Here is an 11,601-nt window from a genome sequence, read left to right as displayed (position 1 = left end):
TCTTTTGCTTACTGATTCAATTTCATTCCTAGTAACTGGTCTGTTCAGATTTTCTGTTTCTTCCTGATCCAGTCTTGGAAGATTATATGTTTCTAAGAATTTACCTGTTGCTTCTAGGTTGCACAATTTGTTGGCATACAATGTTCATAGAAGTCTCTTAGAATTGTTTCTTTCATTGTTTTTAAATGAAAACATTCATTTCTGGTTTTATTTGAGACCTCTCTCTTTTTCTTGATGAGTCTGGCTAAAGGTTTATCAATTTTGTATATATTTTCAAAGAACTAGCTCTTTTCCCCATGTTTTAGTCTCAATTATATTTATTTCTGCTCTGATCTTTATTATTTTCATCCTTCTACTAATTTTTGACTTTGTTCTTTTTCTGGTTCATTTAGGTGAAAAATTAGGATTATTTATTTGAAATTTTTCTTATTCTTGAGGAAGGCCTGAATTACTGTAGTATTCTCTCTTAGAACTGCTTCTATTGCATCCAGTAGATTTTGGAAAGTCAATTTTCTGTTTTCGTTTATCTCAAGGTATCTTTTGATTCTCTCTCTGATTTTTCCTTTGACCAATTGGTTGTTTGGTAGCATGCTGTTTAGTTTTCACATGCTTGGATATTTTCCAGTTTTCTTCTTGTAATTGAGTTCAGCTTCTTATCATTGTGGTCAGAAAAAATAATTGATAATTTTATTTAGTGTTATGTTTGTTATCTTTCTGTTTATTTTTTGTGTATGTATTATAGGTTTTGGGTTTGTGAGGTTATATGAGGTTCGTATATATCAATCTATATATATAGCAATTCATTGCTCTATGCTTATGTATTGCTATATGCAAGTGGCTGAATGTCACTTAAGTTCAAATGTAATCTAAAAGCACGTTTTCCTCTCCCAAAACATTTTGTTTTTGATACTACGTTTGCTTCTTTTTTACTTTGTGTATCCATTAACTACTTACTGTAGTTAAAGTTGATTTTACAACTTCAGTCTTTGAAAAACAAAAATTATCTATATTTCTCAGGGTTCTCCATGGATGTAAAGCTAACTATAAATATATTTGTATAATAGAAATTAACTCAGTTATGGAGACTGAGAAGTCCCATAATCGCCATCTGCAAGCTGGAAAATCAGGTAAGCCTGTTACATAATTCAGTCTGAATCTAAAGTCTTTAGTCTAAGTCTAAAGGCTTGAGAATCAGGAGCATCAAAAGCAAGAAAAGATGGTTGTTTCAGCTCAAACAGAGAGATCAAATTTGCCCTTCTTCCATCTTTTTGTTTCATTTAGGCTCTCAACAGATTGTATGATGTCCATCCACAATAGTAAAATAATCTTTACTCAGTCTACTGATTTAAATGCTAAGGAGAACCACCCTCCTAGAAATTCTCAAAAACAGTGTTTACCAGCTATCTGGACATCTCTAAGCCCAATCAAACTGACACAAAAAAGTAATCATTGCAGGAACATGACAAATGTTGTGGGATTCTAACTTGGTTATGGGCCCAGTGTTACTCCGACTGATGTGTGGAGGTCATCCATCAAGGCCCATGCTCTTTTAGATGCCTGACTCCAAAGGCAGACGATGGAGGTCCGTCAGCAAGGTCACATCTCGGGACTGAGGATCCCTTCCAAAACTTAAGCACTGTTATTACCGCTGGTGGTAAAACCCATCTGAAATTATTATTTGTAGAGTTCAAGGGCCTTCTTATGTTCCTGAATACATGGTTAGGATTGTTCACAAAAATAATGCTTAATTTCCTTTTTTTCCCTCTAACTATGCTGTTTTAGAGGTAACTATGATTTCTGAGCATCTTCTAGGGTCTTGGTATTGCCAGGTACCAGTTTCTACAAAATCCCCCCCCCCATATATATTACCTACCTTAATTATTTAAACACTTGAATTTGTAACAAATGTTGGACAACCATTATTCTAACACACAGTGTTTCCTTACATCTGTTGAATTACTTTGCCTAACAGATGGGTTGTTGAGATTACACAAGGACCCACCTGAATGGTCTGAATATAGTCTTGGCCAGTCTGTAATTTTTCACAGTTGTTTCAAGGTCTATAGAGTCTAAAGATATACTATACCAGGCAATGTGGTTGTTACTGGATTTCCTTGTAGCATTTACTTCTATGAAAATAAATGGAAGGGGTACTGACAGAACTAGATCTGTGTATGTTGTACCCATATCCTCAACCATCAATGTCTAACTTATCCTAAATAATGTACAAATAGGACTTTTCACAACACCAGTATTTCAACTCAACACTAAGCACCTGTGAGGCATAAACCACAGGTCTTTTTACTTATGATATATTTGCATTAGGACTATGGCTACTGTATAATATGAAATTATGGTAGCTTTTACCTAGTGAGATATTATTAAACTATTAAAAGTATAAATATGCAAGCATAGCTTCAATTTATAAAAATCTTCTGATTTATTTTTAAATGAAAAAAGAATATTTACTAAATTATACATATACAGTGACTCTATGTGGACAAGGATTTGAATGAAATATAAACAAAATAGATTATGGCTAAACATCTTAGATTAAAAATATTTTATTTCCTATTATAATTATAAAATATGATAAGGATAAACAAAAAAAACAAACAACATCTCATTCAAGGAATTCTATTTAATTATAGTTAAGCTTGAAGAGCAAACTCACTAAGTTTAGAATTTGGCTGGAAGAATGAAATTTCACAAAGTAAGATCCTTAGATTTATATAAATGGGGAAGCATTTTAAAGCACAAGAGCAGATAAATGACACTGGCATTTACATCATTGTACTGATCAAGGCATAATATGTATCTTTTATGTATCTTTTTGAAATGGGACCATGTCTATCTGTTGCTAACCCTATTTCAAAGAGAAAATCCAAGGTGACAGTGAACCAGAGACTTGAACTTTTCTGTGCACAGCAGAGCACATCGCTTACATTCACCAAAGAGACTTGGATTCAGGCTCTCATTTTGGCATTCACTCTCTATTGCTTTCCATCAATTGTTCTATACATGGTAGTTCAAAAAATGCAAACTTATTTTCTTGATATCCAAGCGCAGAAAGAGGTTAAAAACTCCTGATCATCAGCATGACTGAGCTTTGAAAATTGCATCAAATATCCCTTTAAGAGTGTTTTAAGCTAGCAGACTGCTAACTGAAGAAATACACTGTAATAGTCTTTTCAAGGTCTCTTCTTTCAGAGAACAAGAAAGACATTTGCTCTGACCATAGTTTTTAAAAATCTATTATTATAAATTTTCAAAGAAAATCCTTATTATGCATGATAAATAATATATAGAATCATCTTCAACCTCTCCCATATATCACCATAATTTTCTGGCAAGACAATCCCATCTTAGCCTTAACATGGACAGTCCATAGCATCATCTGTAGAAGATCACACTACCTGTAATCATAAACATTGGGGCCAATCAAAAATTGTTCCATGAGGTCTTAAATATAATGCAGCCAATAAAGTGTGAAAAGATGCTTTTATAAAGAAACCATTCTCCTGAGTCTGTTTATATTAATGTAAATTACTTGGAAACACATGATGAATGAAATAATATTGCATATTCCCTGGTGCTCTATATGTACATTCCTAGTTTATGCTTATAATTGCTTACTAAAGACTGTAAAAGACTGTATAAATCATACAAATTAGGCCTTCTAAACCCAAGTAGCTAACAATTCCAACTCTGGTACTCTTTCCAAAATAATCAATTTGGCTTTGCTACTCATAACACCACCAGATATATGGTAACTCAAATATATGGAATAGCTACATTATATTGCTACAGCAATAATCTGGTTAATACATCAATAATAAAAATTTAAACACTTTTTGATGGAATAGGCCACACCTCCTAAATATGTTCTTAGGCAAACTGGAAATATATCACAATCATAATTGGAACAAATATCACAACCATAATATTTTCACTTGTGACGTTTCCTTAGAATCTATTGTGAAATTCCATGGGATAGACTATGGATGGAGTTATAAACTACAAGTCTTTGTCTTGCTTGCTTAGCTCAGCTGGTCAGAACACAGCACAGAGGAGGATAAGAATGTGGTAATGATTACAGGAAGGATTTTATCTACATAAAATAATGACACTTGGCTTCTAAAATTCATTTAGCAATTAAATTTCATGTAGATATGTAAGTCTGGGAGTTAATTTCAAATCAAACAAAGCTATACAATGAAACCTTAAAAAAAAAAAGATGTGGTGATATTGTTATGTTTTCCCTATGACCTTCAAATATTTTCTCTCCATTAGACTCCCCTATTCACTGGGGGATGGAATGATACTTATCAAAATACTAAATGCTCCCTTGGTCCTTCCAGCTCAAACTTTTCTCAGTGGGATAATAAAAGTAAAAAATAATGATAATAATAATATTCATTTACATCTATTAAGTACTTACTATATGCCAGCTTTACAGCAAGAGCTTTTTCTCTCACTTGAATCTAACCACACTTTCTTGAGGTAGGTGTTAATACTACTGTCAGCATTGTGTTCATATGAGGAGACTGAGACCCCAGAGAGGTTGATCACTTAATAAATGAGACTGCAAAGGTTCAAACTCTGTCTGACTCACTTAAACAACATTTTTGTGTTTCCCAGCACTGCTGAATCAGCTCTAGAAATAGAAACTTTATACTAACGCATATATATGGAATTTAGAATGGTGGTAACGATAACCCTGTATGCGAGACAGCAAAAGAGACACAGATGTATAGAGCAGTCTTTTGGACTCTGTGGGAAAGGATGAGGGTGGGATGATTTGGGAGAATGGCATTGAAACATGTATATTATCATATGTGAAACGGATCGCCAGTCCAGGTTCAATGCATGATACAGGATGCTCCGGCCTGGTGCACTGGGATGACCCAGAGGGACGATATGGGGAGGGAGGTGGGAGGGGGGGTCCAGGATGGGGAACACGAGTACACACCAGGTGGATTCATGCCGATGTATGGCAAAGCCAATACAATATTGTAAAGTAATTAGCCTCCAATTAAAATAAATTAATTTAAAAAATAATAATAAAAAAATAAGAAAACACAACACACACACACACACACACACACACACACAAGAAAAGTTTAAAGCCTCCCTCTACCCCCGACTATTGTCACCACGGATTATTTAAATATTTGTTTCAGATAAACCGCAGTACACACTGGTGACTAATGGAGTGTTGATAATGACCTTTTGGTTGATGAGAGTAATGTGCTGTTCTTAGAGAAGATGATGGTACTGAGATGATCCAACCATAAAAGTACCATGAACTTTATGTTGATGTCCTGATTGTGATGATGCATTAGCTTTGATTTCTTCTAAAACATTCACTTTATTTTAGGAGGATATTATCATTTCTGTTTCCATTGTTGATGCAATTGTGCAAGTTTAAAGTAAATGAACTGGCCCACATAGACTCTACCACATTCTTGCCTTCTACTGAATCATGTTATGACCAACTGAACTGAGCAAAGAGAGCCAAAGAGTTCTAGTTAATAATTCCACCCACTGCCCACACTCAACTTGGAAATTTTGCAAGAGTTCCTACTAAAATTTCAGAGATACAATGTTAGGAAACTTAAGAACATTGTTTTCAGTCCATCCTAGGACTTAGTATACTGTCAATGTGCATTCTCTGTATCTACCAAATACTAATCAATTTATTTACAGTCATGATAAATCACAGAATGAATGAGCAGTAATCAGTTTAAGTCACTGAAGTTATCTTATATACCAAATGGCAGTGTTACCAACAGCAAAATGTTATTATTTTTTTTAAGGTATTGAAATTGGAATTGAGTTGACCACACAAATCAAGAAAATGTCATTTTGCCTTATATTAGTTGTGGTATTTTGAGTAGAACATTAAGACAGATGTCCCTGTAACTCTTCAACTATGAAATAAGTGTAATAACTACTTAGGATGATAAGAAGGGGCTTTCCTGGTGGCTCAGATCATAAAGAATCTGCCTGCAATACAGGAGTCCCCCATTCAGTCCCTGAGTCAGGAAGATCCCCTGGAGAAGGGCATAGCAACCCATTCCAGTACTCTTTCCTGGAAAATTCCATGGACAGAGGAGCCTGGTGGGCTACAGTTCATGGACTCACAGAGCTGGGCATGACTGAAGCAACTTAACACGCACAGGATGATAATAAAGAACAGATGGATTAAAAAAAAGAGAGAGAGAGAAGCACATTAAGGACCGTGAATAATTAAAGGAGATTATTATTATATGGCTGAGTCTAATAGATATTTTACAGCATCAGACTTTTGTTCCATCACCAGTCACATCCACAACATTGTTTTTGCTTTGGCTCTGTCTCTTCATTCTTTCTGGGATTATTTCTCCTCCTCTTCTCCAGTAGCATCTTGGGCATCTACTGACCTGGGGAGTTCATCTTTCAGTGTCCTATATTTTTCCCTTTTTATATTGTTCATGGGGTTCTGAAGGCAAGAATACTGAAGTGGTTTGCCATTCTCTTCTCCAGTGGGCCACGTTCTGTCAGAAATTTTCACCATGACCCCTCTGACTTGGGTGGCCCTACATGCCATGGCTCATAGTTTCATTGATTTAGACAAGACTGTGGTCCATGTGATAAGCTTGATTAGTTTTTTGTGATTGTGGTTTTCATTCTGTCTGCCCTCTAAGGGATAAGGATAAGAGGCTTATGGAAGCTTCCTGGTGGGAAAGACTGACTATAGGGGTAACTGGGTCTTCTAATGGGCAGGCCCACGCTCAGTAAATCTTTGATCCAATTTTCTGTTGATGGGCAGGGCTGTGTGAAAAATTCTTAAAGAGATGGCAATACAAGACCACCTTACCTACCTTCTGAGAAATCTGTATGCAGGTCAAGAAGCAATGTGCAGTTCAGTTCAGTCGCTCAGTCATGTCCGATTCTTTGCGACCCCATGAATCACAGCACGCCAGGCCTCCCTGTCCGTCACCAACTCCCAGAGTTCACTCAGACTCACGTCCATCAAGTCAGTGATGCCATCCAGCCATCTCATCCTCTGCTGTCCCCTTCTCCTCCTGCCCCCAATCCCTCCAAGCATCACAGTCTTTTCCAATGAGTCAACTCTTCTCATAAGGTGGCCAAAGTACTGGAGTTTCAGCTTTAGCATCATTCCTTCCAAAGAAATCCCAGGGTTGATCTCCTTCAGAATGGATTGGTTGGATCTCCTTGCAGTCCAAGGGACTCTCAAGAGTCTTCTCCAACACCACAGTTCAAAAGCATCAATTCTTCGGTAGTCAGCCTTCTTCACAGTCTAACTCTCACATCCATACATGACCACTGGAAAAACCATAGCCTTGACTAGACGGACCTTTGTTGGCTGCTTTTGAATATGCTATCTAGGTTGGACATAACTTTCCTTCCAAGGAGTAAGTGTCTTTTAATTTCATGGCTGCCGTCACCATCTGCAGTGATTTTGGAGCCCCAAAAAATAAAGTCTGACACTGTTTCCACTGTTTCCCCATCTATTTCCCATGAAGTGGTGGGATCGGATGCAATGATCTTCGTTTTCTGAATGTTGAGCTTTAAGCCAACTTTTTCACTCTCCACTTTCACTTTCATCAAGAGGCTTTTTAGTTCCTCTTCACTTTCTGCCATAAAGGGTGGTGTCATCTGCATATCTGAGGTTACTGATATTTCTCCTGACAATCTTGATTCCAGCTTGTGCTTCTTCCAGCCCAGCATTTCTCATGATGTACTCTGCATATAAGTTAAATAAGCAGGGTGACAATATACAGCCTTGATGTACTCCTTTTCCATTTGGAACCAGTCTGTTGTTCCATGTCCAGTTCTAACTGTTGCTTCCTGACCTGCATACACATTTCTCAAGAGGCAGATCAGGTGGTCTGGTATTCCCATCTCTTTCAGAATTTTCCACAGTTTCTTGTGATCCACACAGTCAAAGGCTTTGGCATAGTCAATAAAGCAGAAATAGATGTTTTTCTGGAACTCTCTTGCTTTTTCCATGATCCAGCGGATTTTGGCAATTTGATCTCTGGCTCCTCTGCCTTTTCTAAAACCAGCTTGAACAACTGGAAGTTCATGGTTCACGTATTGCTGAAGCCTGGCTTGGAGAATTTTGAGCATTACTTTACTTGCGTGTGAGATGAGTGCAATTGTGCAGTAGTTTGAGCATTCTTTGGCATTGCCTTTCTTTGGGATTGGAATGAAAACTGACCTTTTCCAGTCCTGTGGCCACTGCTGAGTTTTCCAAATTTGCTGGCATATTGAGTGCAGCACTTTCACAGCATCATCTTTCAGGATTTGAAATAGCTCAACTGGAATTCCATCACCTCCACTAGTTTTGTTCACAGTGATGCTTTCTAAGGCCCGGTGGACTTCACATTCCAGGATGTCTGGCTCTAGGTCAGTGATCACACCCTCGTGATTATCTGGGTTGTGAAGATCTTTTTTGTACAGTTCTTCTGTGTATTCTTGCCGCCTCTTCTTAATATCTTCTGCTTCTATTAGGTCCATACCATTTCTGTCCTTTATCGAGCCCATCTTTGCATGAAATGTTCCCTTGGTATCTCTGATTTTCTTGAAGAGATCTCTAGTCTTTCCCATTCTGTTGTTTTCCTCTATTTCTTTGCACTGATTGCTGAAGAAGGCTTTCTTATCTCTTCTTGCTATTCTTTGGAACTCTGCATTCAGATGCTTATATCTTTCCTTTTCTCCTTTGCTTTTCGCTTCTATTCTTTTCACAGCTATTTGTAAGGCCTCCCCAGACAGCCATTTTGCTTTTTTGCATTTCTTTTCCATGGGGCTGGTCTTGATCCCTGTCTCCTGTACAGTGTCATGAACCTCAGTCCATAGTTCATCAGGCACTCTATCTACCAGATCTAGTCCCTTAAATCTATTTTCTCACTTCCACTGTATAATCATAAGGGATTTGATTAGGTTATACCTGAATGGTCTAGGGGTTTTCCCTACTTTGTTCAATTTAAGTCTGAATTTGTCAATAAGGAGTTCACGATCTGAGCCACAGTCAGCTCCTGGTCTTGTTTTTGTTGACTGTATTGAGCTTCTCCATCTTTGGCTGCAAAGAATATAATCAATCTAGAACTGGACAACTATGATCATGGCATCAGGTCCCATCACTTCATGGCAAATAGATGGGGAAACAGTGGAAACAATACTCTTGTTGTTTATTTTTTAGGGCTCCAAAATCACTGCAGATGGTGACTTCAGCCACGAAATTAAAAGATGCTTGCTCCTTGGAAGAAAAGCTATGACCAACCTAGAAAGGATATTAAAAAGCAGAGACCTTATTTTGCTGACAAAGGTCAGTCTATTCAAAGCTATGGCTTTTCAGTAGTCATGTATGGATGTGAGAACTGGACTATAAAGAAAGCTGAAAGCTGAAGAATTGATGCTTTTGAACTGTGGTGTTGGAGAAGACTCTTGAGAGTCCCTTGGACTGCAAGGAGATCAAATCAATCAATCCCAAAGGAAATCAGTCCTGAATATTCATTGGAAGGACTGATGCTGAAACTGAAACTCCAATACTTTGCCACCTGGTGTGAAGAACTGACTCATTTGACAAGACTTTGATGCTGGGAAAGACTGAAGGACAGGGAAGCCTGGCATGCTGCAGTCCATGGGGTCGCAAAGAGTCATACAGGACTGAGCGACTGAACTGAACTAAATAGATATTTAATTATATTACAGCTCTGGAAATGCTGAGTGAGTTTTGGAGTCTTTGAAACATAGACCAAGAAGGGCACCTGAATGTTGATGATGACTTCTCATTGGTAGGAATTCCAAACAAGTGTGTTTCAAATCCTTTAAATCAAAGAGTCCTTTTAGCTCAACATTATTCATAGACTTATTAAAAATCCCCCAAACAGGCCAGTAATTTGGTGATGGTATATAAACAATGAATATTACTGTTCAATAAATTATTTTCCTTAGGGAATGACATAGGTGGAGAATGTTGAAATTTTTATATTTTAATCTGTTAGGTCTGACCCACTGGTTTAAATTCACTATATCAAATTTGCGTAATTATTTGGCTGTATTTTGGGATGGATTTTGGAACTGCTGATAGTGGCTGAGACTATAGTGATGTGTGAGAAAAATTATACAGACAGTAATATGCTTAGCTAGAAGCAAAATTTTTACTTTATTGGCCTACTTTCTAACTTAATTTTTCAAAATTGTACCTTTAGAAATATATTTATTTTAAATGGTCAATTAAATTAATCAAAAGGACTTGGGTAATTTTATAGGGTTGCATTGAATCTGTAGATTGCTTTGGAGTATAGCCATTTTCACACCTCACACTGGTCAGAATGGCCATCATCAAAAAATCTGCAAATTATTAATATAAATGCTGGAGAGGATGTGAAGAAAAGAAAATCCTCTTGCACTATTGGTGGGATTGTAAACTGATACAGCCATTATGGAGAACAGTATGGTGATTCTTTAAAAAACTGGAAATAAAGTTACCATATGACCCAGTACTGGGCATATGAAAGTGAAAGTTAAGTCGCTCAGTTGTGTCCAGCTCTTTGCTACCCCATGGACTATATAGTCCATGGAATTCTCCAGGCCAGAATAATGGAGTGGGTAGCCAGGGGATCTTTCCAACCCAGGGATCAAACCCAGGTCTCCCCTAATGCAGGAGGATTCTTTACCAGCTGAGGAAATGCAGGAGGATTCTTTACCAGCTAAGCCACAAGGGAAGCCCAAGAATATTGAAGTGGGTAGCCCATCTCTTCACCAGCGGATCTTCCCAACCCAGGAATCGAATCAGGTCTCCTGCATTGCAGGCAGAATCTTTACCAACTCAGCTATGTGCTTAGTCACTGGGCAAGTCCTCTGAGAAAACCATAATTCAAAAAAACACATGTAGTCCAATGTTCATCGCAGCACTATTGACAATTGCCAGGACATGCAAGCAACCCAGATGTTCACTAGGTTGGTTGAATGGATAAAGAAGTCGTGAGATATATGTATACGTATATATGTGTATGTGTGTGTGTCTGTGTATAAATATGTGTATGTAATGAAACGTTACTCAGCCTTAAAAAGGAATAAATGTGAATCAGTTGAACTGAGGTGGATGAATGTAGAACTGTTATACAGAGTGAAATAAGTCACAAAGAAAAAAACTATCATATATTAGCACATATATATATATAGAATCTCGGAGAAGGCAATGGCACCCCACTCCAGTACTCTTGCCTGGAAAATCCCATGGATGGAGGAGCCTGATAGGCTGTAATCCATGGGGTCGCTAAGAGTCGGACACGATGAGCGACTTCCCTTTCACTTTTCACTTTCATGCATTGGAGAAGGAAATGGCAACCCACTCCAGTGTTCTTGCCTGGAGAATCCCAGAGACGGGGGAGCCTGGTGGGCTGCCATCTATGGGGTCACACAGAGTCGGACACGACTGACGTGACTTAGCAGCAGCAGCATATATAGAATCTAGAAAAATGGTCCTGGTGGACCTATTTGCAGGACAGGAATAGAGGCAGATGTAGAGGATGCTCTTGTGGACACAGCAGGGCTGAAGGAGAGGGTGGGACAAACTGAGAGAGC

This window comes from Bos grunniens, chromosome 6 (assembly GCF_055505025.1).
Source record: "Bos grunniens cultivar Pamir isolate PY7600 chromosome 6, Bosgru_T2T1.0, whole genome shotgun sequence".
In the NCBI taxonomy this organism is placed as follows: Eukaryota; Metazoa; Chordata; class Mammalia; order Artiodactyla; family Bovidae; genus Bos; species Bos grunniens.
Note: the sequence above shows the minus strand (reverse complement) of the source record.